We start from the raw sequence: 7,896 nt of genomic DNA on the forward strand, positions 1-7,896 counted from the left end.
CAACCAAGAGGTATTTAATTTCTCCCATAATAGTAACATGCTCCAGGGCTGGGGATAGAGCTTGGTGGTAGAACACTTGCCTGACATGGGTGAGGCACTGGGTTTGATCCTCAGCACCATATAAAAATAAATAAATTCTGTCCATCTAACATTTACAACTAAAAAAAATTTTTTTTAAAGTGGCATGCCCCATTGAAAATACAAAAACTCTCTTTTTTCTATTCTGAATCAAAAGCAGATCTAACATATTGCAGTCTTTACAAGTGAAATATGAAGTCTGAGATCTACTTTAAAACAATTTGGCAGCAAGCAGATTTTAGAAGACAAGATTGTCCACAGGCAAGTAACTGCTCAAACAGATTAGCCAAAGCAGCTCATTATTCTACTGTTTTTGCATGTTTTCAAAATACATATAATAAACTGTGCCTTAGGAAGAAATCATTAAAATGTAGCAACTATTTAGCAAAACTTCAAGATAACTTTAGTGTTTGTCATAGAGAACATTTCCTTCTAATACGTTCTTAAGACTGGCACCACTACTGGACTATAAGTCTTTTCACTGTTTATATTCCACAAGACCTATTATCAACCAATGAAAACCAAAAATGGCTATGAACAATATTACCTTCCAGCAGAAAACAGCAAAGAGAATTTTGTTATTTATTTTAATTATTGTTGTATAAGCCATCTTTAGTTTTCACATCTAAAATTTCAAAAATGGCAATTCCACAATGGATATCAGATTGCACCACTGGAGAGAAGTCTGTTAAACTTTCCAATAACGCCAGGTTAAGTGTTTAAAGAATGTTCACATGTAATTCCCAAAGGATTTTTGCTTCGCCTTTAAAGCCAGGTTGGCTTGTTGTCAGGTATGAAAGTGAAAAAAGAATTTTAAGTCCCTTCATCTTACTGATCTTTAAAACATTACTGAGTTAAATGGGGCATGAACAAAATCTTACTATCTAATCAATCTTTTGGTATTTCTTAAATATCTATGAAACACAAAGGAAATACATTTTTAAAATCTGTCTAAAACACTATCGCGGGCTGGGGATGTGGCTCAAGTGGTAGCGCGCTCCCCTGGCATGCGTGCGGCCCAGGTTCGATCCTCAGCACCACATACCAACAAAGATGTTGTGTCTGGCAACTAAAAAATAAATATTAAAAATTCTCTCTCTCTCTCTCTCTGTCTCTCTCTCTCTCTCTCTCTCTCTCCTCTCTCACTCTCTCTTTAAAAAATAAAATAAAATAAAACACTATCGCTGGGATCTCAATCATCAAAATTACTTATTTATAAGCACATTTGTAGGGAAACCCTGATTATGATCCCATGGTTGTTGAACAAAAGGGCAAGTGTTTAACAATACTACTATGGTCTCAATCTTTATGTCCCCTCAAAACATATATGTTGAAATTCTAGCTCCCAAGGTATGAGTTTATTTTGTTGTCATTGGTGTGTTTGTTTTTCAGCACTGGGGAATGAACCTAGGGGCACTTTATCACTGAGCTATATTCCCAGTACTTTTTGAGACAGTCATATTAAGCTGCTGAGGCCAGCCTGGAACTTGTGATCCTCCTGCGATGTCCCAATAGCCCACAGTGATGGTATCTGGAAGTGAGAAGTTTGGGAAGTAATTAAGTCAAGAGGGTAGTCCCCTCAAGAATGGAATAAATGCCCCTGTATAGGCAGAAGGGAGACAGGTAGACGGTGTCATCTATGAACCAAAAAGCAGGCTATCATCAAACATGTAATTTGAAGGCATCCTGATCTTGGACTTTCCAATTTTTAAAACTGCAGCTCAAGGGAATAGGGAAAAAGGCAAAGAGCAAGCATTTATTAAGGGCTTACCAAGAAGCAGTTCTAAATACTTTACAGAGAACTCGTTTATTGCTATTAACAAATTTATGAGGTGGACATTATCCATTTTACAGATGAGAAAACCAAGGCTCTGAAAAATTAATCTGCCAAAAGTCGAGTGGTACAACTGGCATTGAAATTAAGATCGGTCTGCCTTCAAAGCCACCATATCACAGTTCCTCCCACAAAGGTAACTTTCTGAATCACTCATGTCTGAGTTCCAGGGTTTGATCCAAAATAAAAATTTTTTAACTCTTGAATTATTTAAAAATATTAATTCTTTAGATAATAGTTTTCAAATTATTTCAATATTTGTTATAAATCAATCTGCACCCAACAGTTTGAGGAATAGTCATTGTGAACAGAAAATTCAGAGACAAAGCACCAGAATGAGATACTGGTTAGATTATCAACCTTAGTTTAGAAAGCTTAACGCCAGATCTCACTACCAGGTGATCTAGAGCAAGTAATAATCTCTTTGAGCCCCAGTTTCCCCATTCATAAAATGTGCACAGCACCTCTCCCTCCTGAGACCTCAAATTGTTTATGTAAAGTTTATGTGAACGAAATCGACTTGTAAACTAAATTACAATACAAATAAGGAATTACATCTATCCAATAAGATGACTATAATAAATAGCTATTTTCATCAACAATAACTTGGCACAAAGGAGAAAGATAATCCACTAGCAACAGGAAACTGCTTTCAGGCAGGCGGAGCCCAGCCTCAGCGGGTGCCGCTTGACAGCAGCAGGTGCTGCTTGGAGGAGTGATTTTCTGCCTGCTTTCTAACAATTCCTTCGCTCGCAGGAGCCGGTTCCTAGTCTACCCAGGTTCCTAAGCGCGACTGGAAATCGACGTGGGAAGGAAGGCGCAAATGAAGATTTGGGGAAAGGGCAGAGGCAGGAGGCTGGGTCCTACCACTCCCAGGTGCGAGGCCTTGGTTAAACTCTTCAGGCCTAATGTAAGCATTTGTAAGATGGAGAGACCATTCCCGCCTGCACCCCTGCAGAGCTAAGATCAGCGGAGCAGGGAAAGCAAGGTAAACCCAGCTGACAATGAGAGATGTTAGCGATCATCTGTCAAAGGAGGGCAGAGAAAGGATGCTCCTCCACAGGCCCCTCGCAATTCGGGCATTCCAGAAGGCTCGACACGCGCTGCCACAGCGACCCCCGTGAGGCAGCCTCCCACGCAGCCCTCCACCCGCGTGGTGCTCAGTCCCAGGTCCCTGGCCCCCGGGCGGAGCCGCCCAGCGGGCTCAGACCCGGCCCACCCGCCCCCAGGCCTCCTCAGCCGACCCAAGGGCGCTCCCAAGAGGCCACGGCTCCCCTCCCCCCGCAACGCTCCCAGCCCGCTCCGCCAGCACGCCCAGGTGAGCGGAGGCGGTGAAAGGGTGTACCCCGCCGCCATTTTGTCCCCTTGGTCCCCGCAACGCGTCCAGCTGGCCCGAGCCCCCGCCGGGGCCCGCCCGGGTCTGCGAGACGCGCGCCCCTCGCGGACACTCACCCCAGGCCGCCCTGCGCAGTTCGGGGCGGCTCCGAGCGTCCCGCCGAGAAAGGGGCGGGGTGGGGCGGGGCGGGGAGGCCTTGAAGGGGCGGGGCGGCTGGCCGTCGCAGCACGTGACTCCAGCCGCGGCCTCGCCTCTCCCTGCTCTGTGCCCGGCCGGCGCGCAGGCGCAGCCCTGTTCGCGCGTTTGGGGCTCCTTGGCGGTAGTGAGGGGTGTGAATGTGGCTGGCGGCCCCCGCCCGGTTGCTTCCCCAAAGCAGCTCCCTTCTCTAGATTGCGCTTCCACCTCTGCTTTTGGCCACACAACCTCCTTTCTCGGATTCAGTCCCCTCCCTCCGCCTGCTTTATCACCGCAGTTCACAGATTAAGGACCTAGAAATCCGCCTCACAAAAATCTGTACAAGTGAAAGTGCTTCACAAAAGCACACGGGACTACGCGAGCACGGTTTAGCCCCCAGCGCAAAGCTCTATTCGGACCCTCCGAGTGCCAGGCGTGGAAGGCTGCAAGTACCGAAAATCTAACAAGATGTGTCTAATCTGCTTCGGAGAGTGCATAACGCGAATGAATAACATATTTAACCATATTTAAACCACAGTTCTGGAGTTCATAGAAAAGAGATTGTGCAAATTACCAATCGAATGTTTCCCACCACTTTCATCCAGTTGACCCACAAGCTCTATCCTTCGCTCGCCCTGTTTTCCCGCAGCAGCGGGATGCCCTGGTGTCTGGCAGTTACTGTAGAAGCGCTGTGGAGGCAAAGGACATGTTGGTGGCAATGTGTGTCCCTCCTCTTGTCTTCTTAAAAACTCATTCAGTTATTCAACAAATGTTTATAGGGCACTACTATAAGTCAGATGTTACTCTGGGTGCTTAGAATTAATTTTTTTTAAAGACCCCGGGGGCGGGGGGAATCTGGCTTTTTGGAGCAGGGTAAAAATAATAAATGTAAACATAATAAATTATACGATAAAGTGGTAAGCACTAAGGTAAACAAAATAAGTAGATTAAGGGGGTTGGAGTAGAGAACATACTACAACTTCATAAAAGGTGGTCAGGGGCTTACTCATCAATATTCCTTTCCCCTCTCATTCCCATAAGCATTTAAACAACCTCAAGGCTGTCATGCTAAAATCTCCCACCCAAGCCAGACTCCACTTCGACCTCTCCTTCCTTCCTTCTCCTTTGTGACCTGCCTTTTGCCAATATCTCCAATTCCTCAATTACTACTCAAGTCTGGACTTACTGCACTTTCATTAATGCCCCCACCACCTCCTGGAAATCATTTTTTCCCCCAAAGTCACTAGTATTTCCCCACTGTAGATTCTGTGGATGTTATCATCACAACCAGTTATAGTTTGGATTTTCAATATCCTCCCTAAGACTCCTATGTTGAAGCTTTGGTCCTCAACCAGTGGCCTATTGAGAGGTGGTGGAACCTTTAGGAGGTAAGACCTAGTTGGAAGGAAGTCAGGTCATTGAAAACATGTTCCTGAAGAGGATTTGGGGAACCCCAGCCCCTCAGTTTCTCTTACTTGTTGCTTCCCAGTCTCCATGAGGACAGCTTTCTTCCTCAACTGTACACTCTCAGCATGATGTATTGCTTCACCATAGGCAACAGCACCAAGCAGCTATGAACTGCAACTATGAGCCAAAATAAACTTTTCCACCTTATAAATTGGTTATCTCAGGTATTCTGGCACAGCGACAGAAAACTAATGCAAAACCTAACACTTTCTCTGCATGATAGTCCTCTCTGCAGGAAACTCTTTTCTTATCTTTCATTTTTACTCTCTCAATCTCACTTATCCATTCCCTCTCCATCTCTGTTGAAATTTCCCTATATTTCTCCCATCCTTTAAATGTTAGCATCCCTCAGGGATAGATGTAAATTCTCTCCCACTGGACACTCTCTTTATACATGATCACTGCCTTTTACACAAGTCTGTTAGCATCTTTGTGCTCCTGATTCCCCAATATCTCTCTCCAGTTTTGATTCCTATTTCTAAGATCCAGGCCCACATAAGTAACTACCTATTAGTCATCTCCACTTGAATCAACATAACAGAAATTTTAAAACCACCTTTCTTATGTACATATAAAACAGCTTTATTGGGATATAATTTACATGCCACACAATTCACCCTCCTAAAGTATACACATCAATGAATATTATTATATTCACAGAGTTAAGCAAATTCCACTAAAATCAATTTTAGAAATTTTCAACACCCTAAAAAACCATTTACTCCTTAACAGTTACCTCTTAATTTCTTCTCAACCCTCTCAACCACAGGTAACTATTATTTTTCAGTATACATACATTTGCCTTTTCTGGATATTTTACAAAAGGAATTATAGTTTGGGGTTAGCTTCTTTTTCTAGGTGAAAGAATGTTCAAGGCACATACATTTTATCCCTGTTTATGGCTAGATATAATATGGTAAATATGCCACCTTTTATTTACCCATTTATAGGACATTTATGATATTTCTACCTTTATCAGTTAAAGGACATTTCCACATTTTGGCTATTATAAATAATGCTGCAATGGACATTCATGTACAAATTTTCATGAATATACATGTTTTCATATCTTTGGGGTATATACCTAAGAGTAAAATCGTTGGGCTATATCATAACCATGGGTTTAACTTTTTGAGCAATTGCTGGACAGTTTACCAAACCAACTGCACCATGTATATTCCCACCAACAGTGTGTCAGGATTCCAATTTCTCCACATCCTCTCCTACATTTGTTATTTTCTATATTTTTTATTACAGCCATCCTACTAAGTGTGAAATGGTATTACATTGTAGTTTTAATTTCTATTTCCTAAGGAACATATTTTCATGTGCTTATGTGACATCTTTGAAGACATGTCTGTTCAAATCCTTTGCCTATATTTTTTTTAATTTGGTTGCCACTCATTTTCTTTTCCTACAAATGTTCCCATTATTACTCTGTTGAATGTTCTGGTTCAGCACCCCTTCCTTGGCCCCACTGATGGCACACTTGACCATGTGACTCGCTTTCACCAATAAAATGAAAGAAGGAATGTCAATTCCAACTGCAGCTTTAAAAGCTAGCTTTTGGGTTCACTGTTTCTCTTTTCTGTCTGCTATAAGCAATTTGTTTCAAAGAAAATCTCTTCTATTAGCATAGGTTCTAGAATAAAAGATAACATGAAGCAGAACCACAGTTAATCCCCAATGGATTTGTAGCATTTGCTTTTATAAGCCATTCAGATGCTTGGGAACATTTATAACTGCAGCATCACCTAGCCTGTTTTATATGCTGTCTGACTGGCTCCACCTCCCCCAGGGTCCTGGACATGACCTACAAGGCCCCAAAGATCAGGCTTGTTGACCTCTACATCCTCATTTCTTGGTCATTCCTTTAATCACCCCATATTCTGGACAAAATAAAATATATTTGAACCTTGGAATTTACTTTTTCTTCTTCTTCTTCTTCTTCTTCTTCTTCTTCTTCTTCTTCTTCTTCTTCTTCTTCTTCTTCTCTCTCTCTCTCTCTCTCTGTCTCTCTCTCTCTCTCTCTGTCTCTCTCTCTCTCTCTCTGTCCTCCCATCCTGGACCTTTGCCTAAATTTTTCCTATTACTGAAATATAACAGACACCTTTGCCTAATCATTTTCTATGTGCAACACAAAACACAAAAAAAAATTAATTTTGTCTGACAACCACCCTGAGAATTCAGTAATGTATCCTATTTTACAAATCAACAAAGGTCATAAATCAACACCCTTCTTTGACTCAGTAAGCTATAGTAATAGCTAGAAATAGTTAAATACCACTGAAATAGTTAAATATCACTTACTATGTGGTCAGCATCATGTTAAAATATTTTTCAAGGATTATATTTAATGCATGTAAATAAACTGCATGCACTCCAAATGTAAACTAGAGATATCCCACAGCAGTTTAAGATTCTGAATTTGGAGTCAGATAATGTAATTGTGTTATCCTAAGCTAATTACTAAACCCCTCCAAACACTATTGTCCTCATCTGTAAAATCTAGCAATAAGATGTACTTCAAGACCGGGTGTGGTGGTACATGACTGTAATCCCAGTGACTCCAATGACGCAGGAGGCTGAGACAAGAGGCTTGCAAGTTCAAAGACAGCACTCAGCAATTTAGTAAGACCCCATCTCAAGACCCCGTCTCAAAATTTGAAAAGATAAAAAGAACTAGCGATGTGTCTAAGTGGTTTAGCATCCTTGGATTCAATACCCAGTACAAAAAAAAAAAAAAAGATATATTTCAAAGGTGTTTTGGGTTTGTTTTGTTTTATGTGTGTGTGTGTATGTGTGTGTGTGTGTGTGTGTGTGTGTGTGTGTGTGTGTGTATGTACTGGGGATTGAACCCAGGAGCACTCAACCCCTGAGCCACATCCCCAGCTTGTTTTGTTTTTTCTTTTGTAGCAGGTTCTCACTAAATTTTTTAGGGCTTTGCTGAATTGCTGAAGCTGGTTTTGAACTCCCAATCCTCCTGCCTCAGCCTCCTGAGCAACAG

General features: G+C 42.0%; 1 protein-coding gene across 14 annotated transcripts in view; it reads right to left on the reverse strand.

The window, feature by feature from the left end:
• The window catches only part of Scaper (S-phase cyclin A associated protein in the ER), a 438,325-nt gene extending 434,860 nt beyond the window's left edge, over positions 1-3,465 (reverse strand). For 9 of the 14 annotated variants that reach the window (XM_078049216.1, XM_078049214.1, XM_078049215.1 and 6 more), the window contains exon 1: positions 3,365-3,460. The gene's annotated coding sequence lies outside the window, so the exon portion shown is untranslated. Of the gene's footprint in view, positions 1-3,364 lie in introns of all 14 variants that reach the window. The other 5 variants (XM_078049208.1, XM_078049210.1, XM_078049207.1 and 2 more) reach the window with 3 other exon arrangements.
• Positions 3,466-7,896: the final 4,431 nt, after the last annotated feature.

Source organism: Ictidomys tridecemlineatus, chromosome 5 (genome assembly GCF_052094955.1).
Source record: "Ictidomys tridecemlineatus isolate mIctTri1 chromosome 5, mIctTri1.hap1, whole genome shotgun sequence".
Lineage (NCBI taxonomy): Eukaryota > Metazoa > Chordata > Mammalia > Rodentia > Sciuridae > Ictidomys > Ictidomys tridecemlineatus.